This window comes from Gouania willdenowi, chromosome 21 (assembly GCF_900634775.1).
Source record: "Gouania willdenowi chromosome 21, fGouWil2.1, whole genome shotgun sequence".
Taxonomy (NCBI): Eukaryota; Metazoa; Chordata; class Actinopteri; order Blenniiformes; family Gobiesocidae; genus Gouania; species Gouania willdenowi.
In genome coordinates, this window is record NC_041064.1 from 27253557 (window position 1) to 27280646 (window position 27090).

General features: G+C 41.0%; 1 protein-coding gene across 1 annotated transcript in view; it reads left to right on the forward strand.

The window, feature by feature from the left end:
* LOC114455693 (uncharacterized) overlaps positions 1 to 27090 on the forward strand; it is a gene marked incomplete at its 3' end in the record, with an annotated part of 48538 nt that overhangs the window by 13593 nt on the left and 7855 nt on the right. The window contains exon 2 of the mRNA XM_028437072.1: positions 20383 to 20492. The remainder of the gene's footprint in view (positions 1 to 20382; positions 20493 to 27090) is intronic.

Sequence of the window (27090 nt, forward strand, 5' to 3'; positions counted from 1 at the left end):
CCTCAATCTCTGATGGTGCAAAGACAAGAAGATCATCAAGATAACACAGGAGTTTTGTGAAGTTCATGTCTCCAAAGATTTCAATCATCATTCTCATGAAGGACGCTGGGCTGTTACACAGTCCCTGTGGCATGTGATTGTACTCATGCAATCCCAGGGGAGTAGTGAAAGCTGTGTATTTCTTGTCGTCTTCGTGCATCGGGATATTGAAGAAGCCAGAAGTGAGGTCCAATGTACTAAAAAGGCAATCGCTGAGAGCGGCTAGACAGTCAGACTGGTGCGGCAAGGGATGAGCATCCTTCATGGTTCGAGCATTCAGCCACCGGAAATCAGTACAAATCTGCAACCCTCCGTCCTTCTTCGACACCATCACAAGTGGTGAAGCAAACTCACTGGAGGACTTCCTTATGATCCTTTTTTCCTCCATATCTGCGATAATCTGCCTTAATTTATGATTGTGGGCAGGGTGAACTCTTCGGTATGGCAAGCGGAAAGTTTGATCATCAGTGAGACGAATGCGGTGTGTGTACCCCTTGACCGCACCACAGTCTAATGAGTGCTTAGAGAAGATGTCTTGGTTTTCAGTTAATACTGTAGCTGCGTGAGCTGAGACTTACAGTCTTCACTGACCTGACATGACATGAGTCTATGTCAATGTCGCTTAAACCCAACTCTAACAGGTTTGTTGCCACATGATCAGCAGGACAGGCACTAAGCAAAGTGTCGGTTTGCAGGTTTATTTTGTCAGAACATTCAATGTCTGTGTCTGGTTGTTTTTCTGAGAGTGCATGTAGACCTTGGAAAGCATCTAGATCTTTGATTGACAAGCATGGAAACACATCAGCCAATTTGTAATTTCTCTTCAGAGTGACGGCTTTGTCAGATGGATTCACAACTGTCATCAGCATCCATCTATCACTCCAGAGAGGTGTGACACGACGACCCACCAGAACACCTCGTGGCATGGCTTTAGAGTTGGTTGGTTCTACAACAACAGTGTTTCCAGGTGACATTGGAGCATTAGCAGGGAGTCTGCCCCACACTAAGTGTTCATGTCTGAGTAGGAGGTCACTGCTTGTGTGAGCTTGACGGTGCCTATTTTGGCAGGAACCACACTCCCTCTCCAGCGCTCGACATTGGAGAACATTGACGAAAAAGCCCAACATTGAGATCAGACTGATGTTCTGGTCTGTGTGCCATGTTCCAATAGTCATCTTCACCTTTCAGGACACAAATTACCTGTTTGATGATATCTGAGCCCAAGATGAGATCGTCATGCTGACCAGGCACAACTAAGGTGGGTACCACACAAAAACACCATAAAGCTGCATCTTCAAGTCATAAAAGCCCTCAGGTCGAGTCTGCAGACCACCACAGCCAATCCAAATTTTTACTTTAGGGTGCTTCTTCTCAGGCAAAACACTATCTTTAGTGAGTTTCTCTACTGCATGTTCACTGATACTACATGCCATGGAGCCAGAGTCTAACATGCCTTTAAGCTGCACACCTTGATTCACAAGGACAGAAGCCTGAAACAACTCACTGAAAGCTTTGATTCTCTGTGTAGCTTGAATGACTATTTGGGTCCCCACAGGTGCTTTAGCACAGCAGTCCTCATATAAACGAGCTGGATAATGTGCATCAAAGAGGGATTCATCCAGATTACCCACACCGCCTCTCTTGTGGTGTGGGTTTTCTAGTTTAACTGTTGGTTTTGCTCACCAACACTGGTTCCCGGTTCAAGCCTCACCTGGGCCATCACTGTGGGATGTTGAGCAAGTCCCTTAACCCCGAACAGCTCCCCAGGTGCCGCAAAATGGCTGCCGATGGGTTAAGTTGCAGAGGACAAATTTGAATATATATGTGTAACAACATATATACATGACGAATAAATTTAATTTGTTAGAAGGTTGAGAGCTGTGCTGGTTGGTCTGTTCAGGGCAGTCCTTCTTCCAGTGACCAGGCGCTAGGCACTTTAAACATCTGTTTTCTCACCTGCAGTGAGATAGTGTAGAATGATCAGGAGCCCCACAAATCCTGCACACCTTTTGAGAAAAGCAAGGAACTGTGGCTTGAGTCCTGATGTTAGCTGGCACCTGTGTATGTTGTGTAACCAGTCGGTCTAACAAGTTCACCAGACTCCTCATACAGTCATTGTCAACACCTGCAGTAGTCATGGGTAATGGAGGTGGTGCTGATGATACAGTGGTGTTTGGAACTATTGTATTATCAGACTTAGGCACATGATACTGTCACGGTCCGGTGTGGGTCTGGACCCAAATGCAAGGAGAGATGGAGGCAGGATGGAGGCATACCGTTCTTGGAACCAGTCCATGTTTATTTCTCATCAAACAAAACTTAAATCCAAAAACAGGAGGGAACAGGGAGCAAGACCAGATACAGCTGAACACGAAGAGGGAGACCACGAACTTGACAACATCACACACAACAAACCAGCAACCACACTGTGACCAAGCACACAGTTATATAGTGGAGGGCCTGATTAGGAATGGACCACACCTGGGTGAAAACATGAGGGACCTAATCAATCACCAACCAAGCACAGACATCACTGGGGGGGTGGAGCCACAAGCAGGAATCCCTGAAACACAGACAAGAGTTAACACAAGACTAGACTCAAAATAAACAAAGACACAGAAAAACTAAACTTAACCAACAGAACATGACATAATTCTGTCACGGTCCGGTGTGGGTGTGGACCCAAATGCAAGGAGAGATGGAGGCAGGATAGAGGCATATCTTTCTTGGAACCAGTCCATGTTTTATTCCTCTTAAGACAAAACTTAAATCCAAAACAGGAGGGAGCAGGAACAGGGAGCAAGACCAGACACAGTTGAAAACGAAGAGGGAGACAACGAACCTGACATTACACAACGAACCAGCAACCACACTGTGACCAAGCACACAGTTAAATAGTGGAGGGCCTGATTAGGAATGGACCACACCTGGGTGAAAACATGAGGGACCTAATCAATCACCAACCAAGCACAGACATCACTGGGGGGGTGGAGCCACAAGCAGGAATCCCTGAAACACAGACAAGAGTTAACACAAGACTAGACTCAAAATAAACACAGACACAGAAAAACTAAACTTAACCAACAGAACATGACAGATACTGGGAATGAACTTTGTGCTCTGTTATGTTCGACTTAGGTGGCCTAACAGATGCAGCTCGAATTTTCTTTCCCTGCATGTGCTCATCAAGCCTCTCCTGAATCTTGCATGCCGACCACTTCTCCGCAGACTTAAACTTGAAAACACTTGCAAGTGACTGGTCTAGACAGTGTTTGATGAACATCATGCTGACTTTCTTCTTGCTGATCTTGACGAGGACAGTCGCACTCTCTGTTTCTCCCTCCCTTCTGTTCTTATCTCTCCCTGCTGCTGCTTTGTCTGGTCCTGTGAGCCTAAAAGAGCCTCTCTCTGCAACTCATCCAAAACTGGCATAATGGAATTATTTAGTTGGTCTCTCAGTGCTATCGACCAGAATTTTTTCGACGAAAAGAACCAGGGGTGGTGAACCCGCATGTCCAAGCGGGACGTTTGTAGCTGGATACACACTTGACCCTTGGAATAAGTGGTGAGTTGTGTGTCTGTCCATCCTTTGCGTGGAAGACGTGGAGGACATCACTATTCTAGGAGAATGCTCGTCTACTAAATATTGAATAAAAATGCAGGATACATATTCAAACAATAAGATCATAAAATCAAAGAATAAAGTCATAAAGAGAGCTCATAAAACAAAGAGGGGAAGACAGAAACGGGAAACGGACAACAAATATGACATGTATCAGTGGGTGAAGCATATTATTAAGTGTGTGTAGTTATGGGAGTTTGTGTTGTATGTATCAGGTCTGCGGGCCTCAGCTTTCGTACCTCGTAGGTAGTTCCGGTGGGATGTGGAGGTGTGAAGGCCGTAGAGTTCCACGCGCTCAGCTGCAGGAACAAAGTTCGTTTGAGAGAGAACGTTGCAAGTTCTGCTCTCTTTGAAGAATGTTGAGCTGAGCAAGTCGTGAAAAACAACGGGTCCAAAGAAAAGCCCTTTTCAGCCGGCTGGACGTTTCTAGCCGCTGAATTGGAGAAATGGCACTTTGGCGCACTGCGTCTGGCTCAAGATCGCGAGCAGGGCTATCGTACCGGCTGTCACGTGCTCGCAACCGGCTGTGACTCCGGTTTGCAGGCTGGGTTCATCTGAACCGAACGAGCTGGTGGTTCCAAAAATCTAACTTGTAAAGCAAAAAATGAAATTAAACGAAAGTAATGGATGATACATGAAACAGTGTGAGTCTGAAGATGACCAGCACCCCAGGAACTGTAGAATTCCTAACAAAACGTTTTTTAAGAGTAACTTTGGAGCACGCCTTCTAAAGGATGGGTCTTTGTTAGATATTCAAAAATCATGATTGGGACTGGTCAGTGATCTCCAGCATCTCCTCTTACAGCCGAGTGGGTGTGGTCTTGTGTATCAGTGAGACAGACCACAAAAGGGAAGATTCTAAACATATAGAATCATACTAATCAATTCAGCATATTCAAATAATCTTTTCGACATCATATCTTGAAATATCATGAATTATGAGACATTTTGTGGCAGCTTTTTAAAATAAATTGCAGCAAAAATTACAATAATTTTAGGCTTCTTTACACTACATGATCCAGGACATTTGAAAATTATCTTGAACAGTTATTTGTTAGTTTTGAGCTTTAAAAAAAACCAACAGAATGTAATAATTTCAGCAAAATACACTTTTATTTGAAAAAACCATTAGCATTTCAAGTGTCAGTAACACTGTCAAACATGTTCCTTACGTATAAATATATTAAATAAGTACATCTTTAAGATGCTTTTTTAGGCCAGGATCCTCCCAGAATTATCCTTTTCCAGTGGGGCAATAAGGATGGTCAATACACATCTCTTTTTCTTGCTACTCGCATTCTCTCCTCCCGCTAACTATGGAATTGGTCAGCTGGTCTCTTAATGCTTTTGATTAGATTTTCTCAACAAGGAGGTCAGAGGCCCCGGTGAACCTGCTTGACCGCATGGAACATTCGCAGCTGGGTACACAATGGATTCTTGGAATAAGTGGAAGATCGTACGCCTGACTATGCTTTCTGTGGAGGAAGTCGAAGATTTAGACACGATCGCAATCATGGTATCAGGATTGCTGCTGTCACGGGAAATGTACGGTTGTCCTCATTTGGAAACATGATTTGTGCTCTGGTTGAGTGATGAAGTCCAGTCAAAGCATGATGATTTTATAAAAAATGATTTATTATAAACAGTGACGTGCCGTGACCACTAGGGTTGGGTAGGCACGTTGCAAATCGAGACCAATGGCAATTTCATAAATTTCTGCTGGCAAGTGTTAATTTAATTCAAATCAATTTTATTTGTATAAAGCAATTTCCAACAGTCATCTCAATGCGCTTATCAAAATATAAAATTCATAATAAGAAAGAAAAAAACCCAAAAAGATCCACATGAAAAAGCATTTAGCCATCTAACAAAATCAACATCATAAATACCATTAAAGAAACATCAATAATTATTTTATAAAGCCTCCATACTCTCCCAACAAGATATATCTCATGACACGGCAGCACATCCGTTGTTTGTGTTGGAAACACAGAGAAAATGAGAACAACTCAGAACAGCCTCAGTGAGGAGCATCCACAAAGCCAATCCTTCCTTTTGTACCATTCACTGTAGAAAGTATGAAAAATTTTCTGACCTTACCTTTGCTGAAGGTCTGATAGCTCAGGTGTGGGTCTCCATCTTTTAAAAGCTGTCATTTTTCCTCAAAAAAAGTTTCTCTATCATCTCTGGCGCTGTCATCCTGCCTGTAGTGGCATCTATTCTCTAATGTACTGTGAACTTACGTATAGCATTTAGCATAGTGTGGTTATGTCCAAAGGCAGCTCTCTACGCTGCCTTTGGACGTAAATGGTTGTCATCTTGGGGACCTGACTGCGCATGCGCAAACACGTAAAAACACACAATGGGAACAGAGGCAGAGAAGCAACGTGCCTTTGGGAGGGGGCGTGGCCTCCCTCTGCCTTACAGCGGAGTAAAAAAGAAAAAAAAAAAGAATGTGCAGCTGTTCCAGGATATAGCGCTGTTTAGTAATTTGGGCTATGAAACGCACGAAATGCGGACATTTTCAAACTTATAGGTACTGTAGGCTATTGTAAATGGAAAAATAAATAATTTATAATTATATTATAATTAAAACAAATAATCAAAATATCAATTCACCCTTGGGTAGGCACTGCCTACCTTGCCTACCCTGACAGCACGTCACTGATTATAAACTAAATGAAAACAAGTACAAAAAAGGTCTTCCATACTGTAGGAAGGGACAGCAGCCAGCAACTAATGGAAAGTTTTCTGAGCACCAACTTTTACAGATAGGAAGAGCCGCACCCTAAGATGGGAGGGAAGGAGGGTGTGAAGGGAGGAAGGAGTGGAAAATCACTGTTACAGAGCTCTGCTTATCAGAGTTTTAGTATGAGACCTTGAGCAGAGACTGTTTGTTGCTGGCACTGTGAATACAGCACAATCTGTCTGTACTGCGGGTAATCTAATATAACATGACTCTGCAAAGGAGCAACGTCTCTGTTCAAAAGTACAACGATGTAATGCAGTCATCGCGTATAGACACATGACAAATTTTACACATGAACACACATTTGATGATATGATAATTAATATAATAATTGCCATAACACTGCTCATTGGAGCCGGCGGCTTCCTAATTTACCGGAAAGGATGGACCCTCAAATCGATAAACTTCATCATAGAAACTAATCTTATGAAGACTGTAATTGTAAATAATATTTCACATAAAAGAAAATATCTGTTAAATGAACAGTAAGCTATACTTTAAAATGATCCTACAAAATATGTGAAAACTTACTTGCACAGTATGCAAATAAATAGCCACCTGATGATATTTCACACAGAGTGCTCCAAGTCTGCATTATTCAGTGTAGACCTGGGTAATATATTGAAACGTGATTTTTCAGACATTTATTTAATATTATTTTGTATTAAAATACTGGTTTTAGGAATGTCTACCATGGCTAATCATAGTAACATGAAAAGCAGCTAGATGGATCACTGAGTGCGACCTAGCCCAGACCAACCCCTACACACACACACACACACACACACACATATATAATGAACGGCCCTGGCGGAGATGGAAAAAAATGTTCAGTTAACTTTTCTATTGTATCAGAAAATAATTTAAATAAAACAATAGTCAATATTGCCACTGAAAGAAAATGCAGAGTTAAGTGTGTGTGAAAAACAACTGAATATGAGACTGCCCTTGTGGATTCTGGTGACACTGCGATGCAGAGGATGCTTTGCGCGGAGCTCCATGGATGTCACTCCGGACGCACAGCTCCAGTGAGCTCCACAGCGACCGTGGCTCAGGTGGTAGTGGGTCGTCTTCTGCCTGACTATGTGTCGAAGTGTCCTTGGGCAAGACACTGAACCCTAAGTTGCTCCCAGTGGTCCACTAGCGCCTTGCATGGCAGTCCTGTCCCACTGGTGTGTGAATGTGAGAGTGATTGGGTGAATGAGCTGATGTGTAATAATAATAATCTTATTGAGTCACTGTTGTTAAACACAGAAAATATCTAGCGTCTGTCTTTCTCTGTTTCTTTTTAAGACACTTTTAGCCTTCTTATAAGTCCTCCTTTCTACTCCTAACAGTTTTTCACCTTAGGAGCTCGAGCCTAAGATGCTTTATGAATTACTTTTATCCTAACAAGGAAGAATTTTAAGAAAGATCTTTAAAATGTAAGGGATTCTAAGATTTTTCTAAGAGTGACGTCACTAAAAGCTACTTTTAGTCTTAGGATGCTTTGTGAATATGGGCACAGGAGTTTTACAGTTTATATTGCCAAATTCAATATATCTCTGTTTTTGTAAACAGAAAGGCTTTATTAATTTTGGCTGACAGTATTAAGTTTGTATTTGAGCATTAGAATTTCAATACATTTCTTTTTGGAGGGGCATTGTGCATTTTCCATATCAAGCCTATGTATTTCTTCTTCAAGTTTTGACTGTTCTTAAGGCTTGGAATTATATAATACAGTCCCTTAAATAGCCCTTAAATGTCTCCCATAGTAAAGAGGGAACAGTTTCAGGTTTGTCATTTGTTTTCGAAAAATGTGTCAATATGTCTTTTAATATAATCACAAAAAACTGAATCTGTTAAAAGCTGTTGATGGAACCTCCAGTTTACTTGGTATCTGTCTACACACCTGGTCTCAGTGAAAATGTCACTGGGCAGTGGTCAGAAATAATAATGGTATGAATGTGTTATGTGTTGTGTACACATTATGGACATAGTAGTGAAAATAATATTCTCTGCCCGTTGGATTGAGAGCTCTCCATAGATCACACAGGTTCATGTTCTTAATATACTGTAGGTGTTGAGGAGCTTACTTGTATTAGACAGAGTTATGTTTTGAGCTGATGATCTATCCAAGTGCAGGTCTTGCACACAATTGAAGTCCCTGGCAATATTCAGGTTGGTATTAGAAATGTCTGGCACCTTTCTAAAAAAAAATCTGCATCATCCTGGTTAGGTCCATAAATATTTACCAATGTGACATGCCTTGAGTACAGTTCTCCCACTACCAATACACACCTCCCCTCTTTGTCAGCAACAGTAAAGTGATGTTTAAAAGGGACATCCTTGTGAATCCCAATAGCTACTCCTCTGGACTTAAATGGAAAAGAGGAGTGGTAAACTTGATTTTATCCATTTGCATCTGAGTCTGAGATGTGAATCTTTCTTTAAGTCTGTTTCCTGCAGAAATATAAACCTTGCCTCTTTTCACTGTTCCATTACGGCCTTTCACTTTCCAGGAAGAAAAAGTTATTCACCCCTCCTCTCCTTTGCTCCCCCTGCATTATTATGCGTGATAATCCTGTGTCAAAATCCTTTCCACAAGGCAGAACTCCTCCTACCCAACCCTTCACCCCCTGACTTTAGAAATAAAGCCAATAAACTGCAACATTACTAAACTACAACAAAAGAAAAAATAAGGATAAAATACAACAATAATATGGTTATATGAATACCTCAAGCACTACTCTCTAATAGTCCTAGTGTCTATGTAATACTAACACAATAACAGCTCTACATTTGTTTAATATACTGTATTAACAAAAACAAAACAGGACCGAAAGTCTCAGTACACATATTCATTTAGGAAGTGATGTAAAAAAAATTATTCAACCCTAAGTTATAGATTATGATGTTCACAATAATAGTCGGAGTAGGCATCTTGCATGAAATATGAAAGTTAAATAAACCAGTCTTCATTTAGAGAAAAACATCTGTCCTTCTGTAACATAATCAAATACTACGTTACCATCCCGATCTTCTACTCTGTGTTAAAGTGGCGGTTCAGCATTCCTCAAATTCATGCACAATTGATGGATGACTAAACACTTTTTTGCCCCACTGTATCTTGTTATAGATATCTGCTTTACCTGTGTGTAGCTTGGAGCATAAAGAAGCTATCGCGATTAGCACAGCATTGTCATTTCTGCTACCTGTGGATGTATCACCATCAATTGATGATCATGTATGGATTCTCATTAAGCCGACAATGAGTTGACAAGAAAGGATTTTAGAAAACATTGACACCCCGTGGAGATGGTCAAGATTGAGCAGTGATTCAGAAAAGAAAGGTGGCTGTGAAAACAAATGGCTGAATACAAATAAAGGCAGGTTAGCTATTTTTTGTGTGTTCATATAAATCAGCTTTGGCAAACAAGAAACCCACTATGACATATCCTGTGACCTAACTAAATAATAATAATAAGTTGGTTGTGTTGCCGCTGGACTCCTGTTATATTGGCTTCCCCTGAAGTCCAAACATGCCTATTTGAATTTCTTAACCAAGTATTTATTGTGTTTTTGTTTAGGCCCTGAACCCCGCCTTTTTTGATAGTTTGAGGATATGGTATTGAATGACATAATAATATATATTGTTATCATTGAGTCACCATTTTTAAAGCACAAACTATAATGTTTTTATTGGTAATATGCCTATACTACTCATATTTGAGAACAGGCACCCGAAATAAAGATATTTAAATTTAGATGACTTGATTGGCGCTAAAGAATCACAAAGGCACAGCTGTGACCAGAACCAGGCTGATATGGTTTTAAGTGTTGAAATTGGCATAAGGCTGGGTAAATGATTTTGAAAATGTAAATTAATGAGGTTTACACAAAATGGCTATCAAAATAAATTAATAAGATAAACCTAAAGAGTCCTTGATTTAAACTAACAAGCAGATGGAGCATAATAGGCAATACATTTGCATGCTCACCAGGGAGGCCTGAATCACATCAAAGCACCTGCCTTTAGTGCAAAGCCTTCTATTATATGATAACTCATCTTTTGTATGATATGGTTCCTTTGAAGCATCTCCCCACTCTGGGAGAGAGAGCTGTTTATTCTTTTTCTCTCTTAACAGTGAACCTCGCACAGACAAAAGCCAATGGTTTGCTCTCAGGTTGTTCACTGACATTGTTTATCTGCAACATTTCTGCCTCATATCACATGAAACCTGAATGAGCGTCAGATGAGCTGGAAAACTGAAAAAGGACACAACAGTACAGTTATACTCTTTATACAAAGACTTAAAAACAATCTGAAATTAGTGGTGACTCAAGTAAATCACCTTTATTAGGCATTAGAACAATCTGTCCTTGAAACATATCATATAAACCTTCCTTGAATTTCTAAAGTATTGAAACAATAAAAAACATCTCCTAGAAAATAAAATGACAGAACATTAAATAATAATTTAATATAAATTCAATCAATAAGTGCATCCCATGGTCCGATGTTGATTCTGAGCTTTATTCTGTCTGTTGTCTGTGGAAGTGATGGGTCGAGACCAGATGATAGAAACTTGGATCAGCTCATGGTTTTAATGTCCAGGGAGGGGCGTGTCCACTCTGCATGTACCTAAAGAAGAAAAAATAAAAGAGTTAAACAAACACGCAAAAACTCTGTTCTAAACTGTCTCACACATTAAAAGCATCTATTTACACTTACATTAATGTACACAAAGACGAGCTCCACAAAAGCAGAACAACATTTACTGATAAAGAAATTAAACTGATCTTACCTTTATAGGCTCAGTTTCCTCCTTTGTTTTTAAATCCCTTTGAACCTCCATTTATGGTGGTTTTTATCATCCAAGAAAGTCTTCATTTTCAATAATCCACTGCAAATTGGTCTGTTTTAATCTCTCTCTTTCTTTCTCACTCACTTGGTTCTCTCTCTGTTCCTCGTGTCGATTTCGTCAAAACAAAGCGGCATCTTTAATGTGTCACGGCAAATTTGCGGTTAACCTCATTTGGAGACATGATTTATTGCTCTTGTTGAATGATGAAGTCCAGTCGAAGCGTGATGATTTTATATAAAAATAGATTTATAATAAAACTAAATGAAAGGAGTGCAAAAAAAGGAGAGTGTCCCATTGGGTAGGGAGGGCAAAATGAAAAAGAGTACAGGATGGTCCAAAAAGGTTCTTCCCTTGCTCCGGATATGCAGGACTGACTTGGAAAGTTTCACAGCTTAAGCTTTATACAGATAGGGAAAAAATTTGCACCTTGAGAGAAAGAAAAGGAGGTAGTCAGATGCTCCCAACAGTGGAGACGTTGGAGCAATGATATCTGTCTTGATAATATGCGTGCGTCAGTTAGTGTGTGTGTGTGTGTGTATGTGTGTAATGTGAATGTGAGTGAGTTTGGCCTTGAAGATTTCTTATCTGTGTGCACGGAAAGAAAGTGAGTTTTTTGTATAAGGCTTCAGTCAGAGACTGTCTGTACTCTTAATCTAACATGACTCAGCTGTTCAAAGGAGTATATTTGCAGGTGCAAAGTAAAATAGCATGTGCGATTTCCCTGGTTTAATTCTATGGGACATGCACATGATAAATGTGTTGTTTGTTACTGATTTTTATATTTTTTTCATTTGGTATATTTTTCTGTAATGTATGTTTTTTGGAGTCGTGTATTTTTTGTATCTTTCTGTTGTGTTTTTGTGCATTTTTCTTATAATTGTTGTTTTTTGTTGCCATTGTAGTGTGATTCTGGAGTCATTTTGTGTCTTTTTGTCATGATGCACTCTTATTTTGAAGAGTCTCCCTGCCTCCTCTCAGCCTTCTCATCAGCTGGCATCAATTCTGCAATCAGCACCCTCTACTTAATTTCACCTGTGTTTCTAGGTCTCTGCCAGACTGTCTGTGTTCTCCTGTTCCCAGAAGTTCAGCGGTCCTTCCTGTGTTTTTTGGATTGATTCCTTGGCTCTGTACCCTGCTCGGCTTCTCTGACCTTCCTCTGGATTATCCCCTGGACACCTCTGCTCTCTCGGCTGTTCTCTGTTACCGAACTCTGCTCTGCCTTCTGGTCTTCCTGCTTCGTCTTCCCCTGGTGCCTCTGCCCGCTTGCATACACAGCCTGGTTCCAAGCAATGAAGAATCTAAATCCTATTCCCGCTTCTGAGTCCTCTTCTCCTCATACAGTACAGTCTGGCCAGTATGGACTCAGCGGGTGGGATGGATTCTTACCTTCAGGAAATGCAGCAAAAGCACAAGCAAACAACAGCCACCCTGCTTGCCCGGATGGAGCAGATTTTTGCCCAGGTTCTGCAGTGTCAAGCCCAGGTTTCCGAGGCGATTGCTCCAGCTTCTACTGGGGTCTCCACAGCTCATGCGGCGCGTGTTAGGAGCCTCGCCACTCCATCCAAGTTTTCTGGGGAAGCTGGGTGCTGCTCTCCATTCCTGGTGCAATGCAGTCTGCATTTCGAGCTCAGTCCAACAGAATTTCCTTCAGAGAGGTCCAAGGTGGCGTATGTCTTATCTCTCCTCGAAGGTCGAGCGGCCGAATGGGCCACTGGTGAGTGGGCTCAGGATTCCCCACTTTGCAGCGCGAGGCAGAGCTCTCACACTCGCCCCAACTTCCAGGTTTTCTGAGACAGCGGATCCCGGAGCCCATGACGTTACAGTTTCCTGGTGAACCAATGTAACTTGGCTGGTCCTGTCTCTCCAAGGAAGAACGAGAGAGACGTTAAAGAGAACATTTGTGTCTTTACTGTGGGGGACCTGGGCACGTCGCTCTCTCCTCTCCATCTTGCCCATCCTTCCCCAGATATCAACGGATGAGTCGGACCCTTTCTTTGTCGTCCTTCTGGCGCCCCCTGACGGACATTTCACTGTCAACAATTCTACTTTCCATTCCAGGGCCCTCGTGGATTCCGGAGTGGACCAGAGCTTCATGGATTGGGATCTGGCTCGTCTTCTAAACATCCCCAGCGTGCCGCTTCCGGAACCACAAGAAGCCAGGGCCCTGGATGGACTCATCATTTGGAGGATCACCCATCAGACTAAACTGGTGAGGATTTCCATGACACAAGGACACCATGAAGAGATGTCGTTCCTTCTTTTTCAGCCTCAGGTTAACCCCCTGGTGTTGGGTCTTCCCTGGCTTATTGCTCATAACCCCACAGTTGACTGGAAGATGGAGAGAATAACCCAGTGGGGTCCTGGCTGTTCTACCATCTGTTGCAAGGGGCCCTTTTCTAAGATCAGCCCCCAACAGGCTGAATTGCCCGGGGTTCCCAGTTGCTACCATGAACTACATGAAGTTTTTTCAAAGATTCGAGCCTCATCTCTGCCGCCACATAGGGATTTTACTTGTGCTATTGATCTCCTCCCAGGGTCTGTGCCTCCCCGCAGTCGCCTATACGCGATATCTGCCCCGGAGAGACAGGCCATGGAGAAATACAGCCAGGAGTCCCTCCACAATGGACTTATTCGACCTTCCTCCTCCCCGGCTGGTTCTGGATTTTTCTTTGTGGAAAAGAAGGACGGTTCTCTCAGACCCTGTATTGACTATCGCGGACTTAACGACATCACCATCAAGAATCGTTACCCCCTTCCTTTAATCAATGAGGCATTCGACCAGCTACAGAAGGCCACAGTCTTCACAAAGTTGGACCTGCGTAATGCCTACCACCTGGTCCGAATAAGTGAGGGGGACGAGTGGAAGACGGCCTTCAACACTCCATCAGGTCACTATGAATATTTGGTGACACCGTTTGGTCTGACTAACGCTGCAGCAGTTTTTCAGAACCTAATTAATGAGGTACTCAGAGATTTCCTCAACCAGTTTGTTTTTGTATACCTAGATGACATCCTTGTGTTCTCCTCCTCCCTTTCCGAGCACCAACAGCATGTTAGACTGGTCCTCCAGTGTCTCCTGGACAATCAGCTGTTTGTAAAAGCCGAGAAATGTCAGTTCCATGTCTCCTCTGTCTCTTTTTTGGGATTTGTTATCTCCTCATGTCACCTGAAGGCGGATCCCGAGAAAGTGAAAAGTGAGAGATTGGCCATGTCCCTCCACCAGGAAAAAGCTCCAACAGTTCTTGGGGTTTGCTAACTTCTATAGGAGGTTCATTCATAACTACAGCTCTGTGGCTGCGCCGTTATATGCCCTCACCTCTCAGGCCCACAAGTACCAGTGGACTGTGGAGGCCGACACCACCTTTAAGAGACTGAAGACAGCCTTCACCTCAGCACCCATCCTGTAAACACCTGACCCGGAACGTCAGTTCGTCATAGAGGTGGATGCGTCCGACATAGGCAATTCTCTCAAAGGTCAGTGCGGGATCATAAGATTCATCCATGTGCTTTTCTGTCCAAGAAGTTGTCTGTAGCTGAGAGAAATTATGACGTTGGGAATCGGGAACTTCTGGCTATAAAAGCAGCTCTGGAGGAATGGCGTTATCTCCTAGAGGGGGCCAAGGAACCATTTCTGGTCTGGACAGACCATCGCAATCTGGAATATGTCCGCACGGCCCGTCGACTTAGCCCTCGGCAGGCCAGGTGGGCTCTGTTCTTCTCTCGGTTCAATTTCACCTTGTCTTACAGGCCAGGCACTAAGAATGGGAAGCCTGATGCCTTTGCACGAGTCCATGAGGCATCCAATGCTAGCGGTGCCCCGGAATTCATGATTCCCCCTAACCTAATAGTCGGGGCTATCCGATGGCCGCTAGAAGCCAGAGTCCGCTGAGCAATGGAGGCGGAGGTAGTGCCACCAGAGTGCCCCCCTGGACGTCTGTTCATTTGTCCTGCTCTGCGCTCTGAGGTTATTCACTGGGCCCACATCAGCCGCTTTGCCTGTCATCCTGGTATCCACAACACAAGTTTTGTCATTCTTCAGCGATTCTGGTGGCCAAGCATCTCAAGAGAGGTGAGAGAATATGTTAGTGCCTGTCCTGTTTGTGACCAAAACAAAGCCTCCTGTCAACGCCCGGCAGGGCTCCTCCGACCTTTGCCCACTCCGAGGCGACCCTGGTCCCACATATCCCTTGACTTCATCACGGGCCTGTCTCTGAGGGGAACTCAGTGGTCCTCCTGCACGAAGTGGTCCGTCTTCATGGTTTCCCTCGGGACATGGTCTCTGATAGGGGTCCAGAGTTCACCTCCAGGTTTTGGGGTGAGTTCTGTGCTTTCATTGGGGCTAAGGTCAGTCTCTCCTCAGGCTATCACCCCAAGATCAACGGTCAAACTGAGCGGACAAACCAGTCACGGGAAACCTGTCTACGCTGTGTAGCCTCAGCCAACCCCTCCTCATGGAGCAAGTGGATTATGTGGGTTGAATATGCCCACAACATCCGTATTTCCTCTGCTACTGGTTTTACTCCTTTTCAAGGTGCACAGGGTTATCAGCCTCCCCTCTTCAGGTCTTCGGAGAGAGATTATCCCCTGGACACCTCTGGTCTATGTTACCGAACTCTGCTCTGCCTTCTGGTCTTCCTGCTTCGTCTTCCCCTGGTGCCTCTGCCCGCTTGCAATCACGGCCTGGTTCCAAGCAATAAAGAATCTAAATCCTATTCCTGTTTCTGATTCATCTTCTCCTCATACAGCACAACACTTTTTTGATGTAGTTTTGTGCATTTCTGTTGTCATTTTAGTGTATTTTTGGTATAAATAATTAGTTTAGTGTACTTTGAGTCATTTTCATATTTTTGTTGTGTGTATTTTTCTGTAATATATGTTTTTTGGAGCCTTTTTGTATATTTTTGTGCATTTCTGTTGTCGTTTTGTGTACTTCATGTATAAATATTGTTTAGTTTTTTTGTTTTACGTCATTTGTGCATTTTTTTGTATAATTGTTTTTTTTGTTGCCTTTGTAGTGTGATTCAGGAGTCATTTTGTATCTTTTTTTTAGTGTAGTTTTTTGCATTTCTGTTGTCTTTTGTATATTTTTTTGTATAAATATTGTTTAGTTTTTTGTATTTTGTTCATCCACGTGTACCTGCCAAACTTTCACTAAACTTGCCAAGTTTCAGAAAATGACAAGAGTGACTTTTGTGACATGATGCCTTCCGGCGAGAAAAAAAATGTGGCCTTTTTTAACATGGCTTTGGCCTGTTTTAACGATTTATACCTTAAGACTGATGTCCTCACCTCTATGCCAGTGGCCTCTTAATGCTAGTTTAAATGAACCAGAATTTAGAAATTAAAACGAACAAGAATTTTGACAAAATACATGTATTTGTCAATATTTCATTTCAACCAACTCTCCATCATTTAGCTGGGGACATGTCTCATGATGTAGGTGTTTGTTGCAGATTTTGATGCCTTGATGACAGAGGCAGGGGGCTCTCACTTAAAACACTGTGTCCCAAGACAGTGCTACCTTAACCTCAGCTCTCCTTGTCTGCAACAGAAAGGAGATTATTAAAAAGCAAATCATGTAAAAAAACATTAAAACATCAAGTGATTTTTGATCGAATGAATGTCTTAGAAACAGACTCAAGGTCCATAGAAAGACACTATTACATACAAAAATAATCAAATAAGAACAGTTCAAATGAACATTAGATTGGACAAGGCATTTGTTTCATTTACTATGTATTTATGCTGATATAACCTACAAGTGTTCTTTGCTTTTTTCTTTGTTTTTGTTTCGCGCACTGACTAACAAGTCAAATTCCTTGTACTGTTCTAAAAACTGTACTTGGCACCTTTGATTCTGATTCTGAAGTGCAATTCAGCTACTAGCAGTGTTCATAACACTGCTAGTAGCTGAATGAGAGTTTTAATTAATTTAAGTTGTCTAGCACAGATACACACACGTAGGAGTGGGCGATATGGGGAAAAAAAATCACATTACATTTTTTTCTTTGTAAAATCATGATCACAATACCATTTTTTTCCTTCAAATCATTTAGACTATTTGAAAGTTATTTACCAATAAAACAAACCAATTAACCTACTTAAAATCATCGCCATAGATGCAAAAAAGGAATAAAAGATAATTTAAGAGAAGGTAGTTTTCAAAAAATTTTTAAATTGTATGGAAGCAATTTATCAAACTGGTTCCAAGTACAATTAACATCAAACAAAAGGGCTGACATGTTCTTATAATCACACATTCTTTTTATGTTGTTTAACTAAAGTAGTGTAGCATTAGCATTAGCATCACTTGCTACATAACAAGGCAGCAGATCACTCTAGTGATTTCTGATTGTTATTGAGGTAACACACTCATATTAATAAAATCCTACTTTAAGCAGTGTTTGAACGCCTCATTTCATAGTTTAGACAATCATATCTTTTACAAGATAAAACGTTACTGCTTTGGTTACATTAGGCCTGGGTGATATGGACCAATATTCATATCTCTATATTTTTCCTCAAAATGGCAATAGGCGATATAAACCATTTATTTTTTATCAATAGTTTTACAATAATGGGTCAAAGTCAGTGGAGCCACAAAGACCCTTTTATTAATCGCTCGCAGCAAAATAACGTGTCACTTTTAACTTTTTCCTTCATTAAGGCTGAAATATGATTAAATTATGTAGTGTTGCTTTTTTCAGGGCAGCTCTGAGTTGCTGAAAGTCATTTTTAAAGTAAATCACATTCGGGGCACTGTCTCTTTAAGAATGTGGAAACAGCCCCGTAGCTGCAGTAGCAGATCTCTGCTGAGGAGCAACAGAGAGTTAGTTAGAGAAGAGAAACACATGCAGTGTTTAATCAAACATCTCTCAGTGCTTTAACACTTAGAACTGATAGAGTTTTACAGGACAGACAGACATCTGCACTGAGCCTCTGACAGACAGTCGTTAACACAGCTGACTGTGTGTGTCCGTGCACTGTGGGGGAGGGGGAGCAGAGCATACTTCTGCCCTGTTTAAGAACATAATAATTCTTTGGTGTCTGTAATGCTGACAAGTAGATGGTGTGATTTGGCAGACACGGCACCCCAAGGGTTAAAATGTGAACTACAGACGGTTCTACAATCTCATGTTTTAATCCTTAACGATCTAATATTGTCAGATCGCACACCCTTATACACACGTGAGTGAGCGCGAGAGAGACACACACAAAATGTTAGTTTTTTTAGACGAGTAAACTAACACTGTAATACACACACAGCAATAAAAACAGTGAACAAAATTGGGTAGTTACATACCATCTCAGATGGCGTCTGTCCTGTAGACACACTTTCTTTCTAAAAGCATGTCAATGAGGTGCTGCATGTTGTGTGAGGTGTGATGGCTCGTCAAGACCCGCCTTACGTTGCTTCTGATTGGTTTATTATTAATTAATTAATTAAATCGGGGCTTTCGCCTTTAATTGGCCATGTAATGTTAGTACATTAATGGAATTCGTCCTCTGCATTTAACCCATCCCTGAGGAGCAGTGGGCAGCCATTTTGCGGCGCCTGGGGAGCAGTTCGGGGTTGAGGGACTTGCTCAACATCCCACAGTGACGGCCCAGGTGAGGCTTGAACCGGCAACCCTCCGATTACAAGCCCAGCATCCTTAACCACTAGGCCACCACTCCCCTATTGTGTAATGCGGTTGGTTAGATTTAGGCACAAGGAGACTGGGATTGGTTATCTCGGTCAGTCAATCAGAGTTACTCGTGAGGACTAAAGTAAAAATTAAATAAGTAATGAATGGGGAAATATAAGCATGAGAAATGTTAAGTGGTGTGAGAATGCGTCAAATTGCTGGACTGTCACACACAAAGCGTGAGGCTTGGCAGCTCTGGACGTGAGTGAAGCTGCAGTAATCGTCAGGCGCACCGTCTACGAAACATGTAAACACTTAGATCTGACTCAGAGCATAACACTACAGTCACTACCACGCTATGGACAGGTGTGGTGACACAGACTGTAACCAGACTAAATACTCATCTGTTATACACTCAACATTCACACGCCTGAGAATCTGATCTCCTCCGTTGGTTCTCTCTCACACACGCACTGCGGAGTACACAGCACCCATTGCCCGTCAATAAAGTGAGGTCTGTCGGGTCTAAATAGCGTACGGTCAAACTAACATGAAAATAAACGTTTTGATACGTCATCACCAAATAAGGAACAGTAAAAAAAAGTATGTTTCCTCAAAAGAGAAGTCCACAGGACCTCTGCCGCGCACCGTAAGTGAGCTGTGTAGTGAAATAGATATAGGTGGTGCACTAGCGCCCTTACACACTGAGGTCAAAAACTGAATAGATTTCACTTCTGGGCCGTCCAGAAGTTAAATAAAATTAAAATAAACATTTGGAAATGACCAAATTACTCGAAAATAACAGATGCACAAACTTGGGGTATTTGGAAGTCGTTGACTAAGTTTCAGGTGGAACAGGCACTGGGAGATATTTTCTGCACACACGCATTTTTGCTTTTATAGAAAGATGACAAGTTTGTCTATGGGAACCGAGCTGAGCTCTGTTCTTCCATGCCAGAGGAGGGACGGGGTTCCTGCTGTGAGCTTGGAATGGCCCGAGCTGGCAGTAGGAGTACACCCTTAGACCTGTAGTCAAATGCTTGAGAGACACACCATAGACACAACACCTTAACCAGCTGAGCTGAGGATAAAGAGACAGAAAGCCTGGATACATGCTGTCATAGACACTCTACCCTTTCTTCTTCTGCTTTTTTCTGAGAAAGATTACCACAATTTCTTCAGGTGAAGAACTCTGGCACCCCCCAGCAAAGGCATGCCCCACACATTGAAAACCCCTGTTCCAGAGCATAAATACATTTTATGAAACATAATCATTTTCACTGGGCACCACACAGACGTTCAGGGGAGACAAATCCCCTCTACTTAACCAGACCTCGTGCCGTAATGAATGAAGTTTGACTTTGAACGCGGTCGGTAGGAAGGAGTTGCCTCGTGCTTCGATGGGCACGGCAGGTGTGAGGGCCCGTTATCACTGCTTGCAGTTTTAATTAGAAAATATCACTAATTGATTGATTTTTTTTCTCTCCCTACCCAAAGCTTGAGGCCACCTCTGCCTGTCTGGAAGATGTACTGAGGAAATTCACAATGGGATCTGAGTCATGGCCTATAAGGGGAAAGCAGCAGCGTAGAGCTTTCTTTACTATGGGGTAAGTTTATAATAGGGAGGCAAGATTGTGTTTTTTTTTGTGCATTATGATGCTCACTGTATGGTAACCTATAACCTCTCAGATAAAGGAAAAAAGTTTGTGTTTAAAAACATCTATTCTAACTAAATTGGAATCTCTAGATTGCTCGAAGGAGTGACGCTCTTTGATGGATTGGTAAACTGTCCTGTAGCGCCAATTGAAAGCTAGATATAGCCACCTGCAAACACAAATAGGTGGATCCAAAGATTAATGGATAAAGGAAAACACGCCTCATACAGTATCTGATTACTTAATAATACGTAAAATAAGTAAGCCCATATTCCTTTGGCTGTATTATTTTGAGAATTATTTTATTATCTTTAACTTATTGGATGAGTTGATGCTCAATAACAAGCTTCTCTAACATTGAATTTTTCTACTGGTAAACAATAATGTCCTCACTTGGATGATGTCCACTTTACATACTGCATTATGTCTGTAGAAAACAGCAGCTCTCGCATGCTGGACCTGGAGACTGAGCTCAGCTAACGTCAGACAGAGGGAGAAGAGAAAGCGAGGGCCTCCACGGAGCAGTAATTAAACCAGATACGCCCAGAGAGTTAGTCAGTGAAAACAGAAACAAGCGGATCAGAAAATGGATAGATGGATGGATGGATGGATGGACGGATGGATGGATGGATGGATGGACGACTTCTGGCCTTTTCTAAAGGTCCATGTTCTACATGGCCCGATATGAGCAAAAGGGACTGGTGGAGTAGCCAAAGTATTTAAGCAAGCAATTATTTATTTTTATTAAATATGATTTAATTTGTTATTATTATTATTAGTTTTATTATTTGTTAATGCATTGCCAATTACCACAGATATGCCTATTATGTTTAGTTCTACAGTGAGCTCGTGTAATTCATTCAACTGAGCATAAGCAGAGACAATTGTATAACGATTTCCACGTACTCTTCTCAGACATATACTGTAGTTGGCCCCTTTTCACTCACACTCAGGTCACACCACTGATGTGACCTGAGAGTTGTGAACTCACCACCTTTGATAACACTGGTAATTGTTTATTTTAGTTGTAAACTGCTCTATCACGGCCGTGATAGGTGGATTGCTATTTCTGCGATGTAAGCAGCCTGGTTCCAAATGTTTGTTTTTTGTTTCTGAATGCCGCACTTTGATTCAACTACGGAAGGGAATTGTGGATGAAACGCATTAAAATGGTTCAAACAGTGATTCACAGCCATTGCTGGGGGGTTGGGTTAATGCAAATTGAAGCAAATGCACAGCCTTTGTTTCTGCCCCCTCAGCAGGCTGCTCCAAGGTGATGAAATCTTCAAAATCTTTAAAGACCATTTTCTCCCTTGTGTTCTTTAGGGTGCGTTCACACCAACCCTAGAGCATTTTAAAAGTTTTATTAAAGAGCGTTTTAAATGCTCTAGGATTTGTTCGATCGGATAGTCCACTGTTTGGGTAGAGTTAACACGCCAACAAAGTCTAGAGTGGATCAAACAGGCAAATTCTAGAGCAATTATTTCTGCCGGTCTCTGGGCGTTTTCAATCGAAGCCAAGAGCGATTAGGTGCTCTATGAACACTACTGCGCTCATTGTGGACTAAAAACAAGAAGTATATACTGTAGATGACGTAGAGCACACGGCATTGTGGGTGGTCAGGACAGGATAACCGGCGATTGCCCAAAACAGAGCATTAAAACCACCAAAAGCACAGCAACTTGTTGCTGATCCACTGTTGAATGTTGTGAGCTACTGAGCAGGTGACGTCTGCCTCCCTGTGTGCGCTGGGAACCAACCTCACAGATCCTTGAGAGACACACAGTCATCCACATGCCAAGGCTGCAGACATTGTTCAATTTACCAATGAAATGTTGTGCAAAACAGATGAACTCACTCAGTGCCATTGACGAGATAACTCGTCATTTCAAATCCAAACGCTCAGTGTCATTGACGAGATAACTCGTCATTTGCGTTTTTTCACGGGGATTACTAGAAAACACCCTGGCGGAGGTCCCTCATCAATATCTAAGCTATGGGGTGTTGTAGTGACCAATTGTGCCCTGAAGGTGGCAGCAGTACACCTTTAGTTGAGAGATTAGCCACTGATGCTACCCAGCAAAGGAGGAACAAGCAGGAACGAGTGAGATTATGGCGCTAGGGAGTGATATTGTGACGTATCCAGCAGCTCACAGCTCCACATACTAACACAGAACATGTGTGGTCATGAGTAGATTATTGATAATGTTGCGATGGTGAGATAAAACCATCAACTAACCGGGCTAAACGGGTCATCGCCGCGTGTCGGGAGGAGGTGTGAGATCATCCATGCTCAGCAGAGCTAAGAGGGAGAGGAGGAAAGGCGTTTACGAGACAGAAAATGGCGCTACATACGACAGTTGAGGTTCCCAACAGCGCACAGGAGTGCACACTCGACCAGAGCATGTGTGGAACTCATGGATAGTGTGGCGATGGTGAGATAAAACCATTAAAAAAACGGGGAATGCAGTGACACTCTGCATGTCCGGGAGGAAGAGGAAGTTGCGTGTGTGCAGACTGATGGGAGAGAAACTTGGAGGAACGCCAAAATACAGTAAGAAATCCATTCAACTCTGACCCAGATAGGAAAATAATAATAATTTTGCCAACAAAGTGTTTTTTGTTTTGTTTTATATAAGGAACAATGTTCAGATGTTAGAGTTGTCACTAAAGCAAAACAAAAAAGCTTTAAAGTCGCTGATAGGGGTTTTTTTTTTAGAAAAAAGGCTGTTTTCTCAGCTTTTTGCTCTGAAACTGAAGATTTGTGTAAAACTTGCTCTATTCAACGGCTGATTACAAAAGAACAAAACGAGCCAGAAACAAATTATATTTTTTTGATGAAAGTAGAGGCTTCAATCTTTCAGAATATGGTGTCAGATTTCAGATAGTCATAGTAGAAAATATTCTGTGGGTCTTTAAAATCAGTCAAAATGCTCAAAAACGGCTGGCACTGAGGGGGGTAGAAAATCTGAAAATGGCTGGCACTGAATGAGTTAAAATAATGTCACACACTTGTTCTGTGGTATACAGCAGCATCCCCCCACTGGTCCAACACAGCAAAAGCAAGGATCCTGTGATCCGGGTGCGTGTTGCGCACTGTTGAACCAACTTGCTCCTGCCCAGTAGCAGGGTTTGTCAGTAGGTTTATTGAAGGGAAACCAAATAATTCAGTGATGTAAATCCACTATCCATGCATCCCAGGGATGCACCTCATATTTCCCATGAAAAATGACACATTGTGAACAACAACTTCTGTTTAACTAGCAAAAGAAACCGAGCTATCAGCGGACCCCTTTATGCATTAACTTAGCGCACACATGATCCCCTTGTGTGCATGCTAGTTTAGCCGCTACAACAACAACTAGCAAGTTAACGCGGATTTATCATTTCAAAATGTTTATTGGGACCGCTTATTAGGGTGCACCGCCCTCCCCCCTGAAAGCTCCGTCCATTTTTTGAGTAGCGCCACGGGGCTCCGCGAGAACGTGATCAGTTTTAATCATCTTTCCCTGCTCAGTGTTCGAAGTGTTGTGCCTGGCTCACTTAGAATAACTCAGTCCGTGTTGTCCTTTAATTCTTTTTATTCCAGCCTTTTGTCCGTGTCTTGTAGGTACTTATGCACAGTCAGCAAGCTACCTCAGGTACAACAGTTTCAGTGGGAACTTCCGGTTTACAAAATAAAAGTCCATTGGAACAACGTTATTAGAATGTTACATTCAAACAACTTTTCATCAGAGCTACAGAAGATAGGATCATTTAAATTAGGTTAATTTATCAATTGATCAAAACTTAATCATTAAACCTGATTCAGTAAATCATTGATCCCTGAGAGGAAATTGGGTGACATTAATGCTGCTCTCATACATCTTTATATGACATATAAATAATTAAAAAGGAGCAATTAGAATAATCCATGTCACTACAACTTATATCTACCTTTTATTTGTATCTCCCTTAATTTTTGACATTTTTGTTTAATTATGTTTTTTTATTTATTAGTATTTATTTTGTTTTCTCACAGGATTTAAAAACTAATCTTTTCTTTAAAAAATTATAAATATTTCTTAAAAAACGGAATAAAAAAAATTAAAGTGGAAAACAGAATTAAGGAAAAATAAAACGAAATTTGGAAAAAAAAAAAACTTTTTTTATAGGGCCTTCAGTCAAAGATACAAACTTCTTAGTACTAAGCAATGATGTTGCTAGGTACAATTACATTGTAAACAACAACTTGTCTTCAAAATCACAGTAACTAGCAAAAATCATAACCAATGGTATCTCAAGGCACTTTACAGTAGAGCAGTCTTAAGGACGGACTCTTCATTTTATGGATACACACATATGTATATATACGTATATACACATGTCAGCAGACCCCTTTACGCCTTAAATCAGCGCAGACATGCTAGTTTAGCTGCTACAGCAACAATTAGCCAGTTAACTAGCTGCTTACAATACACCACAAACATACCTGCATCATTTTATTTATGTGTTAGTTAAGTTAAATTTTTGTGCTATAAGTTTCATAGTGATTGACTCTGTTCATTTGATTTAGTTGATGTTCAGACAAGAAGATTCTGGTCTTGTTTTGGTGACAATTTATTTTTTGACTCTGTCATGGTGATGAGAATGTTTTGTTTGTGTTAAAATCAGCACTTTTATTGATAATTTATTTTTGTACAACAGACACCATTTTGTTTTCATTTGAATTTAGTAATTTATTTTGGCGCTTTTTTATGTTGCTACTAAAGTGCAATATAACCTGACACTGTGACAGTTGTGCAATAAACTTTTCAGATTTGAAATTGTATTTGTTTAATTTCAGATACATTTTGAACATACATGAATATATCTGCTAATTATAGCCCTATCATACCACCATTAAGAGAGTTTGACACAACAATTTAAGAAATAGAAAGAAACATTTTTTTTTATTGGGGACCCATTGAATTTCCCATGGACCCACTGAAATCACCACCTGTGTGTCCCGGGACTCACTGCATTGACTACATGGACTTCACTGTAATTGCAGGTATCAGTGATAACGTGGGCTTTTTTTAAATATTTTTTTTAAATAATTTTGAAAGTGTCTGTTTATGCTTAAATGACAGATTTTGCTGTTCTGCACCACAAATCCAAACAAATTTGCATACACGAGGTCAGACTTGACGTGAGATCTGATTGTTGCATATGCTCACGTCAAAATTGATAAATACCTAAGCTTGTGTAAATATGGTTGAACGCATATTGTACGTTCGGATCTGAAGGTGCGAACGGTTGATAAATGATGGCCCTTGGGTGTATTCTGTCTCTCTGTTTTTGTTTATCAATCAGCATTGCTCCTGTTAAATAAATAGAAATGCATCTTTTTTGTAATTTAAATGAATCTGTAGTTTTCAGTGCTAAACAAATTCATTTAAACAGATTTTATCTGCATGTTTCTGAATTTGGTTACTGCTCTGCTCACCTTCGCCCATGCCAGAAATTGTAATAATTAATTCTCAAAATTGTGCTGGTGAAGAGTCCAAATATTCACATAATACTTCAGGGATGAACACAATCCATGTTTCATAATTATATTCACAGCGCAGAACCACAGACTGCAAGCAGACAGATTATGAGATAGTGATGATGGGCATTTGGCATCTCATTGGGATTGGTTAATCTATTGCATCTGTCTAATTAGAAGAGGAATAACAGGGATGAGACGTGAAAGTATCTTCAATATTATCCCTTCAGATTACTGGTTATTCTTAACATGCACTTATTTCATCTTCCCTACAAGCATGCACTTACAGCATTTCATTCAATCTCCTGCTGTGTCAGTCAATCTGTATGTGTCTTTCAAACTCATGTTTAATAGAATAATCCCTGGTATCATACCAGTTGTAGGGAACTTAAAGGTAAAAAAAAGCCACTGAGGGGTTGGATGGGTCATTGGTCATATAAAATGAAAGTGATTTTCATAATGTTGTAACCATGGTAAAGAGTTCAGAGACACTGCCTCATGTTCAGCTGTAATCCAATATTCCAAAATAAGTGTGTACTATATAAAGCCGAGCCGAGCTGTAATTCGATGCATTGTAATTCAAGTTACTTTTTGTTGGAAACCCTGGTCAATCAATGTCATTCATATTGTTCACTCTGTACCTTCTTCATGAAATATTATGTAGTAAAACTGGACACTGAGAGTTCTTAAAACTGAATCCTTGACATGTGCATGTTTTTAAAATCTGTATACTATGGGGTGCCAAGTGAAAAAATTTAGTATAAAAGTTGTAGCTAACACATTTTCATTATTTATCTCACTTTTCTCATATTTAGCACATTTTCCTACATTTAACACAACATTTAACCACATATATAGAGGTTAAAAAAAGTATTAAATCTAAATGTTACGTTATATCTAAATGTTAAATCTATAACTAAATATTTAATCTAAATCTAAATGTTATATATCATATCTAAATGTTATATATCATATCTAAATGTTAAATCTTATATCTAAATGTTAAATCTACATCTAAATGTTTAAATCTAAATGTAAATA